At 36.7% G+C, this 25,170-nt stretch overlaps 1 protein-coding gene across 10 annotated transcripts in view; it reads right to left on the bottom strand.

Annotated features, from left to right (window-relative positions):
* The window catches only part of RNF24 (ring finger protein 24), a 92,011-nt gene that overhangs the window by 25,160 nt on the left and 41,681 nt on the right, over positions 1–25,170 (bottom strand). For 2 of the 10 annotated variants that reach the window (XM_057502778.1, XM_057502771.1), the window contains exon 2: positions 15,172–15,233. The exons of 6 other annotated variants lie outside the window; for them this stretch is intronic. The gene's annotated coding sequence lies outside the window, so the exon portion shown is untranslated. Of the gene's footprint in view, positions 1–15,166; positions 15,234–25,170 lie in introns of all 10 variants that reach the window. 2 more of the 10 variants (XM_057502776.1, XM_036885105.2) reach the window with 1 other exon arrangement.

Genomic DNA, 25,170 nt, shown 5'->3' with positions numbered 1-25,170 from the left:
TCAAAGAAGTACAAAAAAAAGGGACAAGTCTTCAGATATTAATAACTCTTTAACCTTTAAAGCTGTAATATTAATGGTAAAATACTGGAAACAACTTAGATATCTCACTAAAATAATGATTCAATAATTATGTTAAGTCATTATAATGGTCATGAAATGAGGTCATGAAAATCTGTTTTCAATTAATTTTAACATCAAGGGAAATATAAAGATATAGAGGAAAATTAGGCAAGTATAAATCATATATAAAATATGACCTCTGTGTAAAATGTTGGAAAAAAGGTGGGGGTATATGTGCATATATATGTGTATGTATATATAATAGTGTGTGTGTGTGTGTGTGTGTGTGTTAGAGAAAAGCTTGAAAGCCAACATATCAAAATGTTAAAAACAGTTTGTGATTTACCAGTCATTTTGATTTTTTGTCTTTTAGCCCCCTTTATTAAGTCTGGCTCTGTTCTAAGCATTTTACTGGCTTTACTTACTCTTCAGATAAAACTTCTATAGGTAGGTACCATAGTATCTCCCCACTTTATACATAAGGTAACCAAAGCTTAGAGAGTTTTGGTTGCTTAGCCATGACTGACCAAGTATGTACAGGAGCTGAGGCCTCTCCAATGTACAGTGTCCTCAGCCTCTATGCTTTATGATCTTTCTCATGTGTTACTTTTATAATTGGAAAACAGCAAATATTTTTTAAAAATTAAAAAAGAGACTATTTCTGTTGGTTTGTTTGGTAATATTTGCTGATCACTACACAAAGGTTTCATAAATGGAGGTTGTCCCCTCTTTTAAGTGATGAGATATAGTGATAAAGTGGCTCATTACACCTCACAAGAACTTTGTTATTTTGATTCACTACAAAATAAATGGCAACTATCAGGCCTGATTATCAAGACATAATGATAACTAAATTATGACTGCTACCAAAAATCAAAACAAAAACCTGCCAAACAAACAAAACATTTCTACTTTTACTTATACAAGGTAAACTAAAAATGTGTTTACAGATCTTTATTGTCCTTTTTAGTTCTTAGAAGAGTATATTTATATTGTATACATGATGCTGACTGGCTCTCTCTGAAGTAGAAGTCTTATTACTTTATTAAAAATTTTTTTTGAAGGTAAGAAAGGCACTAGTTTTATTTATAATAACTCCAACCTAGACATAACCCAAGTGCCCATCGCCAGCAGAATGGATAAACTGTGGTACAGCTACAATGGAATATTAGCCAGCAATAAGAAAAGGAACCACTGGCACCTGAATAACATGGATGATTCCATTCAATGTTAGGTTGCATAAAAGAAGCCAGAAACCAGAGCACATACTGTAGGATTCCATATAACAGGGAGTTTAAGAACAACAAAATTGATGATGACAGACATCAGAACAGAGGTTACCCATGGGTGTCTATATGGACTGAGAAGCAGGACCCTTATATGATGCTGAAAATGTTCCTTATCTTGATGTAAGCGGGAGTTATACAGGTGTGTACATATGTAAACAATCTAGCTGTACACCTAAGATTAGTGCACTCTGTGTACTTGGCTGTATGTATGTTTCATCTCCCCCCCAAAAAAATCCTTAAAAGAAGACACTTGTGCAATTTCCATGTTGTGCATACCACACCTGTCAGACAGGCCGGACTATTTATACCCTATTGCAGTGACCAAGATGTCACCTCACCTGATAATAGTTGTATGTCTATCACTGTTCCTGTTCCTGTTTCTGTACCACACCCTCCCATCCCTGCCACTCCAGGCACAGAGGTTCTCTCTCATATTTCTTTTCTCTCCAGTAAGTGTCCCCTCCCTGCCCATTGCTCTAAGGGCCACGATATATGTCCTCTCCAGACCCTTTGTGGCACAAACCACCACCTTTCCTGGCATCCCACCCACTAGTCACCCTCAACTCCCACTGCCCATCCTCCCTCATATCTGACTTCCATCATCCTTTCCGTGACTCATGGGATCTCTACCCCATTACTCACTGCCCTCTTCCTAATTGCCTGCAACTGGGCTTCAACCACCCTCTGTGCTCCTCCAGGTCACAGAAACCCTGCCAATCAGACAGTCCCCTTGTCATCAAGGGTTTTCACCCATTTGTCCCTTGGCTGATACTACAGACCTCCCCATCTTCATAGGTTACCATGAAGCTTCCCCATTTGGGCTCTCAGACCTCCTCTTTGTGCTGTCTTCCTAATCATCCTGTCTCCTGATGGGAAGTCTGCCTTCATGCCCCCTTTGTCTCTGTCTTCTCCCAGGCAGTCTGGTTCACTCTCACCTTTAAGCCACTGACTCTTAGCTCTACCTCTCCATCCTGATCTGCTACTGAATTGTTTGCCTTCTGGCATTTCCATGTGGACATGTGGGTGGATGTCTGCCCAGCCCAGCACCCAGTCCTCCTCCTAGTTAACAGCATCCTGCTTTGACTTTAAGGAAACCATCCTTCCTTCTACACTTTCTTAGCCCATGTGGTCTGAGTGGGGGTTAATGGACCACTCCAGGTTCCAGGGGTAAGAAGGTGGTATTGGCTTGGCTGATCAGAATCTTGGGATGGGCACAGATCAAAAAACTTGAGTCAATGGTCATTTCTTCAGGACTTCTCTGTAACTACTTGGAGAAAAGCATCCTCTTTGGGCTCAGGTTTCTAAGCTGGTGGGGAAGGTCAGAGCAGCAAAGGTCATCTGTTTCTCCTTTGGGAGAAACAACCCCCTCCACCCGTGGTGAGGCAAGGCCCTGGCTGGGGGTACAGAGGCAGCCCATGTGTACCTGGTCCTGATGCAGGGCTGCCTCGAGGCCTGGGATCTCGTTCCCCTTCAGTCTTGGATGGCTGCTGATGATGATCCCCTGCCACCCTCTCAGGGAGTGGGTGGCTGAGCCTTGGGCCAGTCACCTAAGTTGTCTTATTACTTTAATTTCCAGCTTCTATTAATTTATATCAGGAAGTCAGCAGCTGCAAAGAACAACTTCAGCCCATGGAAACTCCTCTCTGAGAACTTCCAAACTTAAATAATGGGTAATATTTAGTTTTGAAACTTCAGCCATTTTCTTCAAGTGCTTTTACTCAAATATATAATTTCCTTTTTCCTATAATTGATAATGCTGGCCCCCAAATCTAAGTAGATGGTGTATATTCCATGATGTTGATCTGGCGATATGTTAATGTTATAACATTTTCATCGTATCTTCTCAGAATGAGTATTAATAATCTTTTAAAACAAGATGATCTTTAAAAAGAGAACTACTATTTGTCCTCCTATAAAGGAGTTCATAGATAATTGTATCTAGCACATATAGAGCTCTAAGAAAATTACAGCTGTACAAAACTTAACTCTTTTAACTTCAACATGATGACAAGGCCTTACTTGATGACCCTCGACAGTCAAGACTTAGATGGCTTTCCTTCAATCCCTTAGAAATATCCCTTAGCAGTCAAACTGGGCTTGCTAAAATAGCTCTCACATTTGGAAACATCCATGCTGGGAAGGTTAATAGAGAGGCAAGAGGCAGAAGAAAGTGGTGTGGTGGAAAAAGAGACAGGTTTACAGTCAGTAACTCTGAATGTTGTTCCCAGGATGTCACTAGTTAGATGTCAATACTTGGCCCATCTATAACTCAATTTTCTCATCTTTCAAATGGGACAGGGCCTATCCTATTAACTTCAAGGGATTTCCGGAAGAGCAAAATGAGATCACAGGTATTGAAGTATCTGAAAACTCTAAGTTAGGAAAAAACACTAAGGCTTTACTACATGTTTGTGTGTGTGTATGTGATCATTTTGGTGGGGTCGTGGGGAAGGATGACATTTAAAAGTAGTAAACAACATAAAAGCCCCTGACAACGATCAAGTCCCTGGTGAGGATTCCACCAAACCAAACACTCCTTTCTCAAAGAGCTCCTCTGCATACACCGCCAAGTTTTGTGTCAAGTGGCCTGACAACCTGGCCTCCAGAGATAGGAACTGGAAACCTATCCTGGCCAAAGGCAGCCATCAGTACAGGTCAGCTGGGCGTGAGCCTGCAGTGTGAGAACACTGCTCTGCTGGAGTCCTTGCCTGGACTGCACGACCAACAAACTCTTGGGGAGTCTGAACAGACACAACATCACAGAATCCTGGAGGCAGACTGTCAACAGAGGGAAGGGACACTGCCTCAGGGCTCCTGGGAGCTGGCTGCTGAGACCTCCCTCTGAGTTGTCTCTTCTTGGCAGGGCCTCATAACTCATTACTGGGGGTGAGGGCGGGGGATTGGCAGAAGATGTGTTGATGCAGAAGAATACATTTTAGGAATTTCCCCCTTTCTTTTGGTAAATGAAATTGCTTAGCTACAATTGATAATGCTGGCCCCAAAATCTAAGTAGATGGTGTATATTCCATGATATTAATCTTGGTCTGGCGATATGTTTATGTTATAACATTTTCATCGTATCTTCTCAGAATGAGTATTAATAATCTTTTAAAACAAGATGATCTTTAAAAAGAGAACTATTATTTGTCCTCCTATAAGCATACTTTATTATTCAGGTATGACAAACGTTAAAGTCATTTAGTAATTGATCCTTATAGGAGTGAAGGAGAGAAACAACATCCAGTGCACTGCTGGAACTAACTTCATTCACATGAAAACCTTTATCCCCCTTATGTAATTCATAGTTCCTGAAATCTCTGTCAGCCTAAATTTCAAACTATCTAATCAGCTCATTTCAAAAAAAGAAAGAGACAGGACAATCTGAGTATTTTATCAGTAATGGGACTTTTCACCAAGATACAAAAGGGACAGAGTCCATGAGATTTGGCTCCATGGAGAACCTGAATCTAACACAACACAGCTAGATGGGCTGCAGCAGCATTCTTGAAGCATGTTTGGTGGCCACATTCTTCTTAGACCAGTTCCTGTTCCCTGGACAATATTAAGTCATTTTCTTCCCAGTAGTTAGTATTCTACTTTTACTTCAAAAATGCTCAGAAAAAGAGATTCTAGTAATTAGGTTGCTGTATTTTACAACCTATGGTTCATGCAAACCATTAAAAAACCACATATTTATTTCTTATAAATACAAAAAGTCCAAGAAAAACTTTTTAAGAAAAACTGTTTTAGGCTTTAATTAAAAAAAAAATTGAGACATAATTTACATTTAAAAAGGTACCCATGTTGTGTTTACAAGTCAAAGAATTTGGACAAATGAAGGCACCCATGTTACCACCACCCTAATCAAGATACAGAACATTTCCATCTCCCCAGAAAGTTCCCTTGTACCCCTTTGTAGTTAAGTTACCACTCTCAACCACTGATCTGATTACTACCTTTACAGATTCATTTTCCTTATTCTAGAATTTCATATTCAAAAGAAGTCACACAGTATGTACTCTTTTGTATTCAGTTTCAAGTCACTCAGTTGGTCTGTGAGAAGTTCGTAACAAATAGTTATATAAAATATGTCACATTTTATTCCTAGTTTGCCCTAATTATCCTATTATCTACAGCTGTAGTCTCTTAACGATTGTTAAGTTCATCTTTGAATACATCAGTTTTATGGTTAGTCCTTTGATATTTCTTTCTATACTAAATTCCTGGCTACCTTTTTTAGGTGGTGGTGTTTTTATGCAAGAAATTTTCACCAGGTCCTTTATATGGATTTCTTTTCTATTTTTAGGTCTTTTTTCAGTGGAGGACTTTCTTTTTACCCATTATTTTTAAGTCTTTAGCAGAAGAAACATAAACCTTGATTCACTCACCATATTTTGTCACAAGCAAAATCTAAGAGCAGGAACTCTCAAGTGCTCAGGACTGGAACTGAAAGGCCCCTGTTATGGTAAGGCATTTGTTGATATCGTAGGACAGAAGTCCGAGTTCAGAGCCTAGCCCAGGTGGGTTCCTACATTAAACCAGGAGGGAATACAAAGGAAGTGGATATGCACAGATGCTTTCCTTTCACTGTTGTTGTTTGATTATTTTTATCTTTAAGTTCCACAGACGCATGGAAAGAAACCTTGGCATCTATGGTCCTATACATCTGTTGGTGAGAAATGTGTAAGTAACATATAATGCACCCACAGCACTTGGAACTGTTTAAACGTTCCTGCTCATTTATCCTACTTTTTAAATTTCATTTCCTATTAAAAAAATTATTTTCCTCATGTGCACTTCGAAAATTCTCATCAACTTATCCTTCATTTTTGGATCTTTGGTGTTATTTTCCTCTTTTTAGATATTTATGCTTTGTTAATTCTTAATACAACTTCTTGGGAGTACTATTCAGGATCTCTAAAAACACAGCTTCTGCTCTTCTCACATTATCTATGTGATGCTGCCTGAATATGCTTGCAGCCTTCTATTACTGTTTCTTTTTTCATCTATAATCCTCTACATCTTTTATCTTCATGTATTTGCTCTAGGAGGGAGTTGACATAGAATATACCAAGCAGGAGGCCTGACAAAGCAGCTTCATTTCCCTCCCTGGTTAGCAGCATCTACTGGGAGAGGCTGTGGGTCACAATGTCAAGTACACCAAACTTCAGTCTAATCGAACAACACACTGTATGCCAGGTCTGTGGTAAAGAAAGCAACAAGAAAAATGTGTTCAGAGAAGGGGAGAGGGCTGATATGACAACGTTGCCCATTTCAGAATTCTGCCTAAGTTTGGAATTTTCCCAGAAAAGAGGAATTTTTTCTTCCTTTTCTACTTCTAACTGCTGCATGGCCCTTTTTCAAGGCCTTGCTATGGAATTAATAGGCTGTGGTGGCCTGTCTGATGTTAGGTCCAGAACTTAGCCACCCTTTTCAAATTATGTGTATACAGAGTGATGCACTCTGGGTTTCCAAAAACAAACTTGGGAGACATACAGTTGGAACCGGGCACATTAACAAATTTGGAGGCTTTCTAATGTCAACTTATTTTAAAATATTTTAACTTTAATTAGTTCTATTAAGAAAGGAAAATGTGACTTGTCAAATCAAAACCTTTCTTTTTTATCCAAGGTTGTAATTAAGTATTTAATTATAATTTTAATGGTTTTTACCTCAACTATACTGGCAACTCCAGGATAACAGGATCTGTGGTGCTTTGATCATTCTGATATCCTCAGCATCTAGGATGGGCTCTGGATATATTTATTAAATGAAGGATTAAACAATGACATAACTTACTAAATATGTAACATGTTCAAATGAAAACTTGTCTTCTCTCAAAAACACATTTCTATGCCTTATATATTATCCCAAATGCTATTTTCTTGACCTTCTTCAGAAGCTTTCTTGAATCAATCTTCTAGAAATTTCAGTTTCCAGTATCTTACCTCTCTCCTTTTTGTTTTTACTAGTTTATTGAGTAAATAAATATAATTTAAGTATATAAAGTATATTTTAAGTGTACCTTATTTTACTTGTACAACTCAATGATTTTTAGTAAATTTAGAGTTGTGCAATCATCACTATAATCCAATTTCAGATTATTTTTATCAATCCCAAAAGGAAACTGTACCCATTAGTTGTCATTCCTTATTCCCACCCCAATCTGGGGAGAACTACTAATCTATTTTGTGTCTAAAGATTTGCCTTTTCTGGACACTCTGTGTAAGTATAATCATAGAACATGTTGTCTTTTGTGCCTGGCTTCTTTCATTTAGCATATTCTCTTCAAGGTCCATCCATACTATAACCTTTATTAGTACTTTTTCCTTTGTACTGACAAATAGTATTCCATTTATGGATAAATTACATGTTCTTTATTCACGTACCAGTTGATGGACATTTAGATTATTTCCATGTTTTGGCTGTTATGAACATTCATGTGAAAATTTCTGTGTGGGTATATGTTTCCACCTCTCTTAGGTATATACTAGGAGTGGAATTTCTGGGTCATATTGAAGTAGGGCAGGGACATGGGACAAGCATCATGGTTAACTTTTCCTGCCTATGATGAAAAATGCAGGATATAGACAGTATAGCAAGGACAGGAGGGACTCCATCTTGAGGCTAATATTCCATTTAAAAAACCAGGAAATTAGGAGGTAAGATTCCTAACATATTCTGTGGCAATCAGCCAATAACCTGTCTTAAGGCAGGGAAGCAGTCCTGATATGTTCCCAGTGCTTGAGAGCACTGTTAAGTTTATCTTACAGAATCATCTAGAGAACTGTGGATGGTGACGTAATGTCTCTCACCAGAGAGAGACATCATGAGACCACATGTCAAGCCACCCTTTGCCCCATTCCTTAAAGCCTTAAAAGGCAGATTCCTAAGCCCTTAAGTGCACCTTCTCTCTGAGGTTGCCCACACTCCCCTTTCTCTGAGTGTGTACTTTTTGCCTTAAATAAAGACTTCTTACTGCTCAACTTTTTGCATTTTGTCTCTGTGCTCTTCTAGTGGCATCTCTGTCACTTAGCTATTTCATTTAGTTTTCTACACTTAAGCACAAGTCTTCACTCTCTCTGTCCTACTTCAGACAAGTAGAGAAGGGCTACTGAGATCTCTGACTTGGGCTTGCAAGTTCCCATCACCTGGGTGACCCAGGCAGGGCAGCAGCTGTACGATCATGCTCTTTAGTAGCCTGCCTGAAAATCTCCTTTCTTTGCCTTTGGGAAGTTCTCCGAACATACTTTCACTCCATCCAGTGTTCTTCTACCCCAAATCCTGGGGTGGTAGGGGCTTAGTTCCCATGCCATGCAGATTAAAGCAGACACTGGATACCAGGTGATCCTGGCTTGGGAGTTGGCAAGGGATTTGCCCTGTGCTGAGCAGGGGTTCAATGAGCTTCCCTTTCCGTCCTCTGCTCTTCCTTGCTTTCTGCTGCCTGCAAGGCAACTGCCATTCCATGCTACTCTCACTTTAATGAATTCCTTCCTTACCTACACTTGTCCGACCTGCTTGAGAACTCTTTCTCGTTCAAGGTGAAGAACCAGCCCCCATTCAGGTTGAAGTTTCTCCTAGTGCTTCACCTAGTGTGCAGGGAGAGACCTCCCCAGATGCAGCTGCCCAGAAACAATATGGTTCCTTTATGCTTAGCCTTTTGAGGACCTGCCAGACTGTTTTCTAAAGTGGCTGCATCATTTTAAAATTCCAGCAGCAATGTTTGAGGGTTCAAATTTCTCCATTATCATCTCCAAACTTTTTGTTATCTTTTTGATTGTAGCCATCCTGGTGGGTGTGAAATAGTATCTCATTGTGGTTTTAATTGGCATTTCCTTATTGACTAGAGATGCTGAGCATCTTTCGCTGTGCATATTGGCTATTTGTATATCATCTTTGGTGAAATAACTATCAAATCCTTTGCCCAATTTTAAATTGGCTTATTTGTTTTCTGAGTTTTAAGAGTTCTATATATATTCTAAATATAGGTACTTTATCAGATATATGGTTTGCAAATCTTTTCTTCCAGTTTTAGGCTTGTCTTTTTGCTTTAATGGTGTCTTTCGAAACACAAAATTTTTTAATTTTGATGAAGTTCATTTTACCAATTTTGTCTTTATTGGTAATACTTTTGGTGTTGTACCTAAGAAATCTTTGTCTAACTCCAGGTCATAAAAATTAACTCTTACATTTTCTTTTAAGATCTTTATAGTTTTAGCTATATAATCTTTTGCTCTATGATCTATTTTAATTTTTGCATATGGTACAAGGCAAAGGCATAAATTAATTATTTTGCATGGCCTACTTGGATATCCAGTTGTCCCAGTACTAACATTGAAAAGACAACCCTTGTTTTGGCACCTTAACAGAAAATTAACTGACCATGATATAGGGATTTAGTTTTAGACTCTGAGTTGTGTTTCATTGATCTATATCTCTGTCTTTATGCCAGTACCACACTGTCTTGATTACTATAACTTTGTAGTAATTTTTGAAATCAGAAGTGTTAAGTTCTCCAACTTTGTTCTTTTTCAATATTGTTTTGGCTATTTTTGGATCTTTGTCATTTCATATAAATTTTAGGAATCAGTTTGTTAATTTCTGCAAAAAAAGCCAACTGGGATTCTGAAGGAGATTGCTTTGAATCTATAGATAAGTTTGGGATGAAGTGCCATTTTAATAATATCTTCAAATCCATGAACATGAATTTCTCTGTTTATTTAGATCATCTTTAATTTTTTTTCATCAATGTTTTTTAGTTTTCAGTATATAATTCTTACACTTCTTGTTAAATTTATTCCTAAGTATTTATTATTTTTAATGCTGTTATGAATGGAATTGTTTTCTAGACTTTTGTATTTGTACATTGCTAATATGTAGAAACAAAATTGATTTTTTTGTATAATGATCTCGTATCCTGTAACCTTGTTGAACTCATTTACTAGTTCTAGGTTTTTTTTTTGTGATTCCTCTGCATTCTCTACATGCAGGATTCATTTCATTTGTGAATACAAACAGCTTTAGGTTTTCTTCTTGCAAAGAATATGAATGCATTTCTTTTCTTTCCTGACTGCATTGGCTGGAACCTCCAGTACAATGTTGAAAAGAAGTGGTGAAGGCAGACATCTTTTCTTTGTTCCCAATCTTGGAGGAAAAGCATTTAGTCTTTCATCATTAATTGTGATGTCAGCCATAGGTGTTTATGTAGAAGTTTCTTCTATTTCTGGCTTTGCTGAATTTTTAATCACAAGAGCATATTATGTTAATTAGTTTTCTGATGTTAAACTAACTTTGCATTCCTGATGTAAATCTCACTTGGTCACAATAATTTTTATATGTTCCAGGAATCAGTTTTTAAAAATATCTTGTGGAGGATTTTTGCAGCTATAGTCATAAGATATATTGGTCTGTAGTTTTCCTTTCTTGTGATGTTTTTGTTTGGCTTTGATATCAGTCTAATACCCAGGATATCAGAGTATTCTGGTCAGAGAACATACCGGCCTCACAGAATGAGTTCTGTTCTTCCTCCTTTATTTTCTTAAAGAATTTGTGAATAATTGGTATTATTTCTTGTTTAAATATTTAGTTGAATTCACTAGTGAAGCCACCTGCACCTGGTCTTTTCTTTGCAGGAAGACTTAATAACTAATTCAATTTCTTTACCTGTAATAGGTCTATTCAGGTTTTCGATTTCTTAAGTCAGTTCAGTAATTTGTGTCTTTCTAGGAATTTTCCCATTTCATCTACAATCTAAATATTTGTTGACATAAAGTTCTTCATAGTATCCTCTTATAATTACTCTAGTTTTTGTAAGATTGGTGATGGTCTTTTCTTTCATTCCTGATTTTAGTAAGTTGTTATCTTTCTTTTCACTTGGTCAGTTAAGCTCAGGGGTTGGTAAACTATAGCCCCGGTCTATTTTCATATACAAGCAAGGAATGAGTTTTACATTTTTAAAAAGTGTGTTAAAAAGCAAACAAACAAGAATATAGGACAAAGACCATATGTAGTTTTTAAAGCCTGAAATACTTACTACCTGGCCATTTATGGAAAAAAAAATCTGCCAACAACTGGTCTAGCTAAAGGCTGCTCAATGTTGATTTTTTCAAAGAACCAAATTTTGATTTCATTATTTAGTGGATAATGAATCTCATCTAATCTTTATTTAAGTCTTCCCTTCTACATGCTTTGGGTTTAGTTTGCTCTTTTTTTTCTAGTTTCTAATAGTGGAAACTTAGATTATTGATATATTTTCTAATATAGGCATTTAAATGTAAATTCCCCCCTACTCTCTGCTTTAACTATGTCCCATTAATTGTTTATAATCATTAATGATCTATTTTTTTGAGCAATGATTTAATAAAAACAATTTACTAAAGAACAAATTTATAAAAAGTCTAGTAGCAAATGATTATTTAAAAGTGATACCTTTGAATATAACTTTCAAAATTTTAGTTTATCTCTTCTTACGAGTATGTACCCTGCATATGTTTTTAAAAAAACAGGTGAAATTCATGTAACATAAATCATTTAGAAGTGAGCAATTCAGTGGTATTTAGTGCCTTCACAATATTGTGCAACCACCACCTCTATCTAAGTCTAAAACACTTCATCCCTCTCAATTAAAAAATATCCTCTACCTATGAAGCAGTTACTTCCTACATTTAGACACATATTACTGAATTTTGGAATAGAAAAACTATGACACATTTCCAGAAGAAAAGTCAAATTGCTACCATGGAAAGCGTTCAGAGCTGTTATCAGACTTGTCTGGGCCAGAGGTAACAGAGTGGGCTGGGGCTTTTGGAGTCATAGAGCCTGGGGCTTAACCATGACTTTGAGCATGTTACTTATCTTTTCCTCATCTAATAATGTAGAATAATAGTAGTAATCACTTTATAAAGTGTCATAATTATTAAATGACTCAATACATGAAAAGCACTTAGAACAATATGTGGTACATAGTGTACACTTGGGAAATGTTAGTTATCATTATTAACTAAAACACTGAATAAATACAAACCAATAGAGGTCACTGCCTATATCTCCATCAAAAGACAGTCAGGTAGACTTCTGATTGCAAAGAGATGGAGTAGATACACATTTCCCTATTTTTTCATCTAAATATAATGAAAAACTTGGTATTATATATAAAACAATGAGAAGTCCATGAGAAGACTCTGAAAAGTAGTGAGAAGAAGTCATGGTAGCCCTTAGCTTCAGGACCCAAGGAACAACATGGTGGCAAGTTCTTTTTTTGTCTCATATATCGTGGACTTGGAACTAGAGAAGGTGGCAAATAAGAAATGAGAACAGGTGAAGACAAAAAAGCCCCTGTTCTCTCTGGCCACAGAACCACAAAAGTTAGCCTAGTAAGACAGGAGAATTTCAGACAGTAACTGCTCTACTTCAGCCAAATATCCCAGAAATAACTGTGGCTTATTCCTGCATGTGCCAGCAAAGGCTGAATGGAGAGCCTAGATTTCTACCCTTGAGTGACAAAGTGCCCTACACTGTCCTAAAAGGCCAAGAAGCTGGAAATTTGATCCTGCCAGTGGTAATGAGGCCCCACCTCTAAAGTATCAGTGGAGATGACATGTGGACCTAGACTTACAACTCTTCCAGCAGTAATAAGGTGACTGACTGTACCCCAACCCACTGGTGTGGTGACAGAGGAAGTCTGGTGGAGAGTCAAGATTTTATCACTGCCAAGTGACAACAAGCACTCCTATCCCCCCAAGCCAAGGAGGTAGCAGTGAAAGTCTAATAGAGAGCTGGAACTTAACCCCTGTCCAGCAATAATGAGGCACTCCCCCACCCCCCATGTCAATAGAGGTTGAGGGGGGAACCTGGAACAGTGTCAGAGGAAGGCAGATAACATAGAAGACAGAGTCTTATACTTAACACAAAATGTCCAGGTTTAAATTGGAAATCACTCATCACACCAAAAACTAGGAATATCACAAACTGAATGGAAAAAAAAATCAACAAATGCCAAAATGAGATGACAGAAATGTTAGAATTATCTGAAAAACATTTTAAAGCAGCGATCATAAAAATAATTCAATGAGCAATTATGAACATGTTTGAAAAAAATGAAAAGGTGTTAAATCTCAGCAATAAAACAAGATATAAAGAACAAAATGGAAATCTTAGAACTAAAAAATACAATATTTGAAATAAAAAAACCTCAGTGGATGGCTCAATAGCAGAATGGAGGGGAAAGAAGAAATTGTCAGTGAATTTAAAGAAATAATAATAGAAACTACTCAATCTGAACAAGAGAAAGAAAGCAGATTGAAGCAAAAGTGAACAGAGCCTCAGGAATAAGTGAAATGATAATAAAAAATTTAACATTCATGCCCTGAATTCCCAGAAGAGAAAGAGAACAGAGCTGAAAAGTTGCTCAAAGAAATGGTTAAAATAACTTCCAGTGGTTAAAAATTCTTGCCAAAAACCTAAACATACAATTCAAAAAGCTGAGCAAACAGAATAAACCCAAAGAAATCTACACAATATCACAGTAGAACTTCTTAAAAATAAAGACAAAAAAAAAATCTTGAAAGCAACCAGAGACAAATGTATTATACCTGTAGGGGAAAAATAGTTTGAAAGAGAATACTCTTCCCATCAGAAAAGAGAGACCAGAAGGAAGTGACACATTTTCAAGGGCTAAAAGAAAGGAACTATCAACCTAGAATCCTGTGTCTACTGAAAATATCCTTTAGGAATGAAATAGGAAATCAAGATATCCTCACATGAAGGAAAACAGAATTTCTGCCAGTAGACCTACTCTGAAAGAATAACTATGGAGAGTTATCTTAACAGAAAGGAAGAAAAGGAACCTTGGAACATAAGAATAAAAAAATATGATAAGTAAAAATATGGGTAAATAAACTTTCCTTCTTTTGAATTTTCTGAATTTGTTTAATGAAGGCAGGGTGAGCAACAGCTATTACATTCCCCCAGACACTGTGAATGGGGACAGGAATAGGGTGAGTGCCTTTGTTTATGTTCCCCCTGCACATTGCTAGTGCAGACAAAAGCAGGGTGAGCTACGTTTACGTTCTCCATGCACATTTATAATGCAGATGGAAGCAGTGTGAGCAACATCATTTACATTCTCTGTGCACACTGATAGTATGGACAGGAGCAGGGTCAGGGTGCACACATCAGCTACAGATGTGACAGACATGGCCTCCTTGCCCCTGCCCAAACACATCCATCACAGATCAAACAGTCCCAACAAGGTTGCATTAGCATGATACCCACACAAATTCACCCTGCCTGCTCCACTTCCATACCCAGCCACTCCATTTGCTTGACTCCACTCCAGTGCCAAACCAGAAGACCCCTGGACTCCACCCCCACAAATCCCAGCTGCTCCATTAGACTGGCCCTGGCTAGCACCCACCCAGGAACCCCTGGGCCATGCCCCTTCATCCCCAATCACCCAACCAGTGAGGACCAGGCCTCTGGCCCTCTCAGGTGCCTCCTGGCCCATAGCCTGGAAACTCTAGCACCAAGATACCCTGGTCCATACACACAGCCATCTGTGATCCTCCAGCCAGTCATCAAAGCCATCTGGCATATGCAGGCTACCTAGGGACATTCTTACACAAGGGCATGGCTTCAAGATTGGGAGAAGTAGCCCTTTCACCTAACTCATAAAAACAAACAAAGTCAAGCAAAATGAGAAGATAGAGGAAAATGCCTGAAACAAAAGAACATGACAAACCTCAGAAAAAACTAACTGAAACATTGTTAAGCGTTCTACCTGATAAGAGTTCAAAATAATGGTTTACAAAGATGCTCACCAGACTTTAGAGAAGAGTGGATGAACTCAGGGATCAACAGCAGGATGCAGAAGAATGAATCAGTGATCTGGAAGACAGAGTAATGGAAAGCACTTAAGCTGAACAGCAGAAAAAAAAAACTAAAAGAAATGAGGATACATTAAGAGCCTTCTGGGACAATCTCAAACGTCCTAACATTCACATTATCGGAGTCCCAGATAAAGAGAGAGCTAAAGGGGTGGAAAACTTATTTAAAGAAATAATAGCTGAAAACTTCCCTAACTTGGGGGAAGGAAACAGACATCCAGGTCCAGAAAGCACAGAGAGTAAACCCAAGGAGGTCCACACCAAGACACACAATAATTAAAATGTCAAAGATCAAAGACAAAGAGAATTCTAAAAGCAATTAGTTTCCTATAAGGGAAACCGCATAAGGCTACAGGCTGATTTTTTAGCCAGAAGAAAATCTACAGGACAGAAGGGAATAGCATGACATATTCAAAGTGATGAAAGGGAAATAACAACAACCAAGACAATAACAACAAAGAATACTCTATCCATCAAGGTTATCCTTCAGAATGGAAGGAGAGATAAAGAGCTTCCCAGGTAAAGAGGTTAAAAGAGTTCATCATCACTAAACCAGCCTTACAAAAAAGGTTAATGGGACTTTGTTAAGAGGAAAAGAAAAAGCCATAACTAGAAGCAAGAAAATTATGAAAAGAAATAATTTTACTGGCAAAAGCAAATGGCAAAGGTAGCAGATCAATCATTTAAAAGCTAGAATGAAGGTTAAAAGACAAAAGTAGTAAAACCAACTACTTCTAAAAATTAGTTAAGGGAATCATTAAATAAAAATAATTGTGTGAAAGACATCATATGCATAAAATGTGGAGAAGGGGGGAGTTAAAAATGTAGTGCTGTTAGAATGCATTCAAACTTAAACAACCATCAACTAAACACAGACTGCTATATATGTAGGATGTCATATATAAATCACATGGTAGTCCCAAACCAAAAACCTATGAGATACACAAAAAACAGAGAAAGGAATCCAGCCATAGCACTAAAGAAAGTTATCATGCACAAAGGAAGAGAGCAAGAGAAAAAGAAAGGATCAGAGAGGAATGATGAAACAATCAGAAAATATTTAACAAAACAGCAATAAGTACATACCTATCAATAATTACTTTAAATATAAATGAACTAAATGCTCTAATTAAAAGATATAAGGTGACTGAATGGATAAAAAAACAAGACCCATTTATATGCTGCCTACAAAAGATTCACTTCAGAGTTAAAGACAACACACAGACTGAAATGTGGGATGGGAAAAAGACATCCCATGCAAAGAGAAAAGAAAAAAAAAAGCAGAAGTAGCAGTACTTATATCAGACAAAACAGATTTTAAAACAAAGACTGTAACCAGAGGCAACATAGGACATACATAATGATTAAAGCCTTAATCTGCCAAGAAGATATAACAATTGCAAATATCTATGTACCCAAATGAGGAGCACTTAAATATATAAAGCAAACCTAACAGACATAAGGGAAGAGAATGACAGTAATACAATAATAGGGGATTTTAATACCCCACTTACATCAATGGATAGATCACCCAGACAGAAAATCAATATGGAAACAGTGGCTTTCAAAGAAACATTAAACCAAATGAGCTTAATAATAGATACAGAATAATATATACAAAAACAACAGAATACTCATTTTATTCAGTGCACACAGAATATTTCCCAGATTAGATCACAGGTTTGGCCACAAAACAAGTCTTAATAAATTTCAGAAGCTTGAAATCATACCAAGCATCTCTTCCAACCACAACAGTAAAAAACTGGAAATCAATTAAAAGACAAAAACAAGCAAACATACAAAAAAAACCAGAAGAAACACTAGCACATGGAGGCTAACCAGCATGTTACTAAACAACTGATGGGTCAATGAAGAAATCAAAGAGTAAATAAAAAAATACTTGGAGAATAATGAAAATAGAAACAAAACAATACAAAATACTTGGGATACAGCAAAAGCAGTTCTAAGTTTATAGCATTACAGATCTACCTCCAGAAACAAGAAAAATCTCATATAATCTAACCCTACACCTAAAGAAACTAGAGAAATAACAGAAAAAAGGAAATAATAACAATCAGAGTAAAAATAGAGACTAAAAAATAATAAAAAAGGTTAGTGAAACTAAAAGCTGGTTCTTTCAAAGGATAAACAAAATTGATAAACCTTTAGCTAGACTCATCAGGAAAAGAGAGAGTACTCAAATAAAATCTGAAACGAAAGGGAAGTTACACCACAGAACTACAAACAAGAGATTACTATGAAAAATTGTATGCCAAAAACATGGGCAACCTAAAATAAATAAATAAATTCCTAGAAACATGCATTCTCCCAAGACTGAACCAGGAAGAAATAGAAAATCGGAACAGACTGATTACTAGTAATGAAATTGAAGCAGTAATAAAAAATAATCCCTCTCAATAAAAATCCAGAAACTGATGGCTGCACAGGAGAATTCTACAAAACAGTTAAGAGAACAGTGAATACCTATCTTTCTCAAACTATTCCCAAAAAATTCAAGAAGGAAAGCCTCCAAATTCATTCTATAAGGCCAGCATCATCTTGATACCAACACCAAAGACACTATGAAAAAATTAAATTACAGACCAAAATCCCTCATGAATATAGATGCAAAAATCAACATAATATTAGTAAACTGAATTTAAAAATAGATTAAAAGGACCATTCACCACAATCAAGTGGGATTTATTCCACGAATGCAAAGATGGCTCAATATCTGCAGCTCAATGTGACACAGAAAATTAACAAAAAGGATAAAAACCATATGGCCATCTCAATAGATGCTCATAAAACATTTGACAAAATTCAACATCCATTCATGATAAAAACTGTCAACAAAATGGGTATAGATGGAACATGCCTTAACATAATAAAGGCCAAATATGACAAATCACAGCTAACATCATACTCAATGGTGAAAAGCTGAAAGCTTTTCCTCTAAGATCAGGAACAAGACAGGAATGCCTGCTATCAGCACTTTTATTCAACACAGTGCTGGAAGTCCTAGCTATAGTAGTAATAAGACAAGATAAAGAGATAAAAGGAATCCAAATTGGTAGGGAAGAAGCAAAACTGTCACTATTTGCAGATGACATGGTGCTATATATAGAAAACCCTAAAGACTCCATTAAAAAACTATTAGAATAAATGAATTCAGTAAAGTCAAAAGATACAAAGTCAATATACAGAAATCTGTTGATTTCTATATACTAACAACTAGCAGAAAGAGAAATCAGGAAAACAATTCCATTTACAATTGCATCAAAAAGAATAAAATACATAAGCATAAACATAACCAAAGAGGTGAAAGACCTGTTCTCTGAAAGCTCTAAGACACTCATGAGAGAAATTAAAGGACACACAAAAATAAATGGAAATCTATCCCATGCTTATGATAGGAAGAATTAATATTGCCAAAATGGCCATCCTGCCCAGAGCAATTTACAGATTCAATGCAATCCTTATCAAAATACCAATGGCATTTTTCAAAGAACTAGAGCAAATAATCCTAAAATTCATATGGAACCACAAAAGACCTTGAATAGCCAAAGCAATCTTGAGAAAGAAGTATAGAGCTGGGGATATTATGCTCCCTGACCACAAGCTACACTACAAAGCAATAGCAATAAAAAAAAAGTATGGTACTGGCACAAGAAGAGACCCATTGATCAATGGAACAGAATAGAAAGCCCAGAAATCAACCCACACATATATGGTCAATTAATATGATGGAGCTATGAATATACAGTGGGAAAAATTCTCTTCAATAAATGGTGTTAGGAAAACTGGACAGCTACATGCAAGAAAATGAAACTGGATTACTGTCTAACTCCATACATAAAGTAAACTTCAAATGGATCAAAGACCTGAATGTAAGTCATGATCCATAAAACTTACAGAAGAAAACATAGGCAAAAATCTCTTGAATATAAACATGAGCGACTTTTTCCTGAACACATCTCCTTGGGCAAGGGAAACAAAAGCAAAAATGAACAAATGGAACTACATCAAACTAAAAACCTTCTGTACAGCAACGGACACCATCAACAGAACAAAAAGGCATCCCTAACAGTATGGGAGAATGTATTTATAAATGACATATCCGATAAGGGGTTAACATCCAAAATATATAAAGGGCTCACATGCCTCAATACCCAAAAAACAAATAACCCGATTAAAAAATGGAGGGTCTGAACAGATACTTCCCCAAAAAAGAAATTCAGATGGCCAACAGGCACATGCAAAGATGCTTCACATTGCTAATTATCAGGGAAATGCAAATTAAAATCACAATGAGATATCACCTTACACCAGTTAGGATGGCCAACATCTAAAAGACAAGGAACAACAAATGCTGGTGAGGATATAGAGAAAGGGGAACCCTTCTACACTGTTGGTGGGAATGTAAATTAGTTCAACCATTGTGGAAAGCAACATGGAGGTTCCTCAAAAAACTAAAAATAGAAATACCATTTGACCCAGGAATTCCACTCTTAGAATTTTACCCAAAAAAAAAAAAACCAAGATTCTTGATTTAAAAAGACATATGCACCCCTATGTTTATCACAGCATTACTTACAATAGCCAAGATACGGAAGCAACCTAAGTGTCCATCATTAGATGAATGGATAAAGAAGATGTGGTACATATACACAATAGAATATTATTCAGCCATAAGAAGAAAACAAATCCTACCACTTGCAACAACATGTATGGAGCTAGAACGTATTATGTTCAGTGAAATAAGCCAGGTGGAGAAAAACAAGTACCAAATGATTTCACTCATTTGTGGAGTACAGCAACAAAGCAAAACTGAAGGAACAGAACAGCAGCAGACTCACAGACTCCAAGAAGGGACTAGCAGTTACTAAAGGGAAGGGGTAGGGGAGGGTGGGTAGGGAAGGAGGGAGAAGGGGATTAAGGGGCATTATGATTAGCACATATAATATAGATGGGTCATGGGGAAGGCAGTATAGTATGGAGAAGACAAGTAGTGACTCTATAGCATCTTACTATGCTGATGGACAGTGACTGCAAAGAGGCTTGTGGGGGACTTGATAACATGGGTGAATATTGTAACCACAGTGCTGCTCATGTGAAACCTTCATAAGATTGTATGCAAGTAATACCTTAATAAAAAAATATATAAATGAAAAAAAAAAGGATTAACACCAATTATTGACAATCTCTTGAAGAAAATAGGGAGGAAACACTCCCCAATTCTTTGAGGCTAATATTACCTTGACAGCCAAACCAGGTAAGGATAGCATCACATAAATATGAACAGAAGAAATTCTTAACAAAATATTAGCAAGTAAAATTCATCAATATATAAAGGAGTTTTACACCATGATGAAGTGGGATTTATTCTAGGGATGCAAAGATGGTTTACTATTAAAGCAAAATGTAATCCACCATATTAGATGGCTAATGAATTTTTAAAAATCACATGATCACATGTCAAAGACCTGAATGTAAGTCATGAAACCATAAAATTCTTAGATAAAAAGATAGGCAAAAATCTCATGGACATAAACATGAGTGACTTCTTCATGAACATATCTCCCCGGGCAAGGGAAACAAAGGCAAAAATGAACAAGTGGGACTATATCAAGCTAAAAAGCTTCTGTACAGCAAAGGACACCATCAATAGAACAAAAAGGTATCCTACAGTATGGGAGAATATATTCATAAATGAGAGATCTGATAAAGGATTGACATCCAAAATATATAAAGAGCTCACGCACCTCAACAAACAAAAAGCAAATAATCCAATTAAAAAATGGACAGAGGAGGAGCTGAATAGACAGTTCTCTAAAGAAGAAATCCAGATGACCAACAGACACATGAAAAGACGCTCCACATCGCTAATCATCAGAGAAATGCAAATTAAAACCACAATGAGATATCACCTCACACCAGTAAGGATGGCTACCATCCAAAAGACAAACAACAACAAATGTTGGCGAGGTTGTGGACAAAGGGGAACTCTCCTACACTGCTGGTGGGAATGTAAATTAGTTCAACCATTGTGGAAAGCAGTATGGAGGTGCCTCAGAATGCTCAAAATAGAAATACCATTTGACCCAGGAATTCCACTTCTAGGAATTTACCCTAAGAATGCAGCACTCCAGTTTGAAAAAGACAGATGCAACCCTATGTTTATCACAGTACTATTTACAATAGCCAAGATATGGAAGCAACCTAAATGTCCATCAGGAGATGAATGGATAAAGAAGATGTGGTACATATACACAATGGAATACTACTCAGCCATAAGAAAAAAACAGATCCCACCATTTGCAACAATATGGATGGAGCTAGAGGGTATTATGCTCAGTGAAATAAGCCAGGCGGAGAAGGACAAGTACCAAGTGATTTCACTCATATGTGGAATATAAGAACAAAGAGAAACTGAAGGAACAAAACAGCAGCAGAATCACAGAACCCAAGAATGGACTAACAGTTACCAAAGGGAAAGGGACTGGGGAGGATGGGTGGGAAGGGAGGGATAAGAGCGGGGAAAAAGAAAGAGGGCATTACGATTAGCATGTATAGTGCATGGGGGGCACGGGGAGGGCTGCGCAACACAGAGAAGACAAGTAGTGATTTTACAGCATCTTACTACGCAGATGGACAGTGACTGTGAAGGGGTATGTGGGGGGGACTTGGTGAAGGGGGAACCTAGTAAACATAATATTATTTCTGTAATTGTAGATTAATGATACCAAAAAAAAATCACATGATCATATAAATTGATGGAAATAAATCACTTGACAAAATTCAACACCGATGCATTATAAAAAACTTCTAATAGAGGATTAGACGGGGAACCTCCTTAACTTGATAAAAAACCATATACAAAAAGCAAACAAAAAATCAAAACAACAATAAATGTGTGTGTTAAAATGTAGCAGGACACAAACAGGATGTATAACTTTCATCACTAGGCAGGAGGAAAATAAACCTGGATCATTTCAGTAAAATCTAGAAAGGAAAAAAGGGCAGGTAGTCATAAGAAAGAAAATGAAAGGAATATGAAATAAAATGGTAGGAACACGATTTAAAGTTAATTATGAGAAAAATGAATTGTTTAAATCCCCCCTTTAAAAGGAACTCTAAGACTATATAAAAACAATAATCAGCTAGAAGCTATTTATATAAGGAAATATTTTAAATGATTCTAAGAAATTTTTAAATGAGGCAGTGATGAGAAAATGAGCAGAAAGATAGCAGGCAAATATCAGAGAGAAATTAGGAATGCCAATTTCAAAGTAAAAAGGAAGGTAACAAATGTTACATGGAACAATAATGTTTTACAGTGATTTTAAAAACCAGAGCTATATATAACCAAGTAAGATATAACAGACACAAACCTTTACTTAACACAGTATCAAAATAGAGAAGCAAAGGTTATTAAACATACTAAGAATTTGGTAAAAACATGTTCATGGTGGGAGCTTAACATACTTCTCTTAGAATTTAACAGATCATTAGTTAAGAGGTAGGGGAAGGAGGGAGGATATGAACAATACCATTAACAAATAATAAATATATATTTACAACTTTGAATCTTACAGAGAAAATTCATTCTTTTCAAATGCATCTGGAACATCTATATTTAGATAAATTGTTTACTGTATCACAAAGAATATTCAAAACAGCAGAAAAAGACCACATTCTATGACCACATTGCAGTAAAATAAACTCAACTGTAAATATATACACAAAAAAACCCCTAACTACCTGGAATATCAAAAAATCATCTTTGAAATGACTTGGGTTCAAGAGGTAATCAAAACAAATCATAGGCCATTTAGAAATTAATCACATTAGGGGAAAAGCCTTATACTGAGAGAAAAATTCATAATCTTCAATGCTTGTATTATGAAAAAATTGATAAAGGAAACTTCACTGACATGGCAGCCGGAGGCCTGCAGGGTGGGGCTCTCACAGCTACCACTCACAGACAATTGCAGACCCCATAGGAAGGAAGAGACAGACATCTTACAACCCGTACCTTTCTGGCTACTTTATCACCCAGTAGAAGGAGGGAAGAGTTTCTGCCTGCCTCAGCAACAGCCCCGCAACAGCCCAGCCAATGAGAGATTCTAAGAACTCAGCCAATGAGCAGCTACACCTGGAACTCCCAGTTTCCTCCATAGACTTTTTTGCTTAGAACAGTTGCCCCAACTCTCCCCTTCTTCTATGAAAGAGCCTCTCCTCCTTTCTTTTGTCTTTTGGACATGCTTGTGGTTTTGCCATTACTTGCTTGTTCCAAACTACAATACTCTGCTGTTCCCTAATAAGCCCATTTTGCTGGTAAAATAACTTGATAGTCTTACTTTTTAAGGTTAACAGTTATCAATCTAAAAAGAATTATGAAAATAAATGAAAAGAATTCACTTTAGAAGCAAGAAAAAGAACAAATCAAACAAAATAAACCATAAGAAGGAATTAATAAAAGTCAAACAGAAAGAGATGCAGCCAAGCAAACAAATCCAGAGGGAAATTGAAAAAAACAAAACAGCCGACCAACCAACAAAATATTAAGAATGAAAAAGAGATAAAAACTACTGAGATGCCGAGATAAAAAAAAAAAAATCTGTAAGAGAATTCATTTAAACACAGATTAAATGTATGATTTTATGGGAATATAAATAGCCAAAATTAGCTCAAGAAGAAATCCTGAAAATATAAAACTCTGCCTTCACAAAAAAGCCCTAGAGGTGGAACTACATCTAAGCTTGTACAGATAATTCCTCTGCTATACAAATGTAACAAGAGTATAGGGGGAGAAAAGGCAGAAAATATCCAACTCATTTAAAGAGGTAAGCATAATCCTGAAACCAAAACCAAAACTATAAAGTAGAGTTCACAAACTTAAAGCCTGTGTGCCAAATCTGGCCTTGTGACTATGCTTGTTTGGTCTATACAAAGTTTTAAATATTGAGCTAACAGTTTAAATTCGGGAGATTTAACAAAATTTGCAATATCCAGCTTTCCATGGAGAAAGATCAGAAGATCTGATAACTCTGGACTTCATTTTTGTATGGTGATGTTTGGAACTGAGTGGCCTTGGGGCCTCAAAGCTGCCCTGTTGTACAATTGGGAGGAGAGGAGGCGACATCCTTACTGACTCAGGTGAATGTGCCCCTAGGTCAGCAAGCTCTCATATGCCACATTTCTGCCATCCCCATTACTCCCTAACTCTGAACCAAATGTCGATGGTCACTTATTGTGCTTATGTTGTTATTTTTCTCAAGGAAGATAAATATTCCTACCTCTATCAGAAGCAAAACAAAACAAAACAAAAAAGAAATTGAGGATTACATGATTTTGTTCAAACCCAGTGTACTTGAATGATTCAACCTTCTGCCCTGATCCTGTAGCCCTGTTGGCACTGAGTTTGTGCTCCTCCTTTATGGTTTCTATCTTTGATTTCCCCATACCAGATTATAGAAATATGCTTTTATAATTCTCTTTAAATACTTACATGGTTTTGCATCTTAAATGTTTAATCCACCTTGAATCTATGGCATATAGAAAAAAGACCTAAGGTTTCTTTCCAAATGGCCAGTCATTTGTTCCAATAGCACTTATAAAATTTTCTTCACTGTCTTAAAATTCTACTTTTTTCACACTTTTTACACATGCCTGGGTCTGTTTCTGGATTTTGTAGTCTGTTTCCTTTTTTTTCTGTGTATGATATCCCACTCAGTGTTTTGTTTTAATATAACTTCAGCATTCCAAAAATTCATACATGATAGGGCAATATTTCCATCATTACTTTTCCTTTTTAATATTTTCCAGGAGATACTTACACAATCTTCTTTTAGATAAACAAGTTAAAATATATCCTGCTGGGAAGCTGACTGAAATGTATTACATTTATAGCTTACTTTAGGGAGAATGGGCTT

Source organism: Manis pentadactyla, chromosome 5 (assembly GCF_030020395.1).
Source record: "Manis pentadactyla isolate mManPen7 chromosome 5, mManPen7.hap1, whole genome shotgun sequence".
NCBI classification, from domain to species: Eukaryota; Metazoa; Chordata; class Mammalia; order Pholidota; family Manidae; genus Manis; species Manis pentadactyla.
This window is presented reverse-complemented; position numbering and strand designations above follow the sequence as displayed.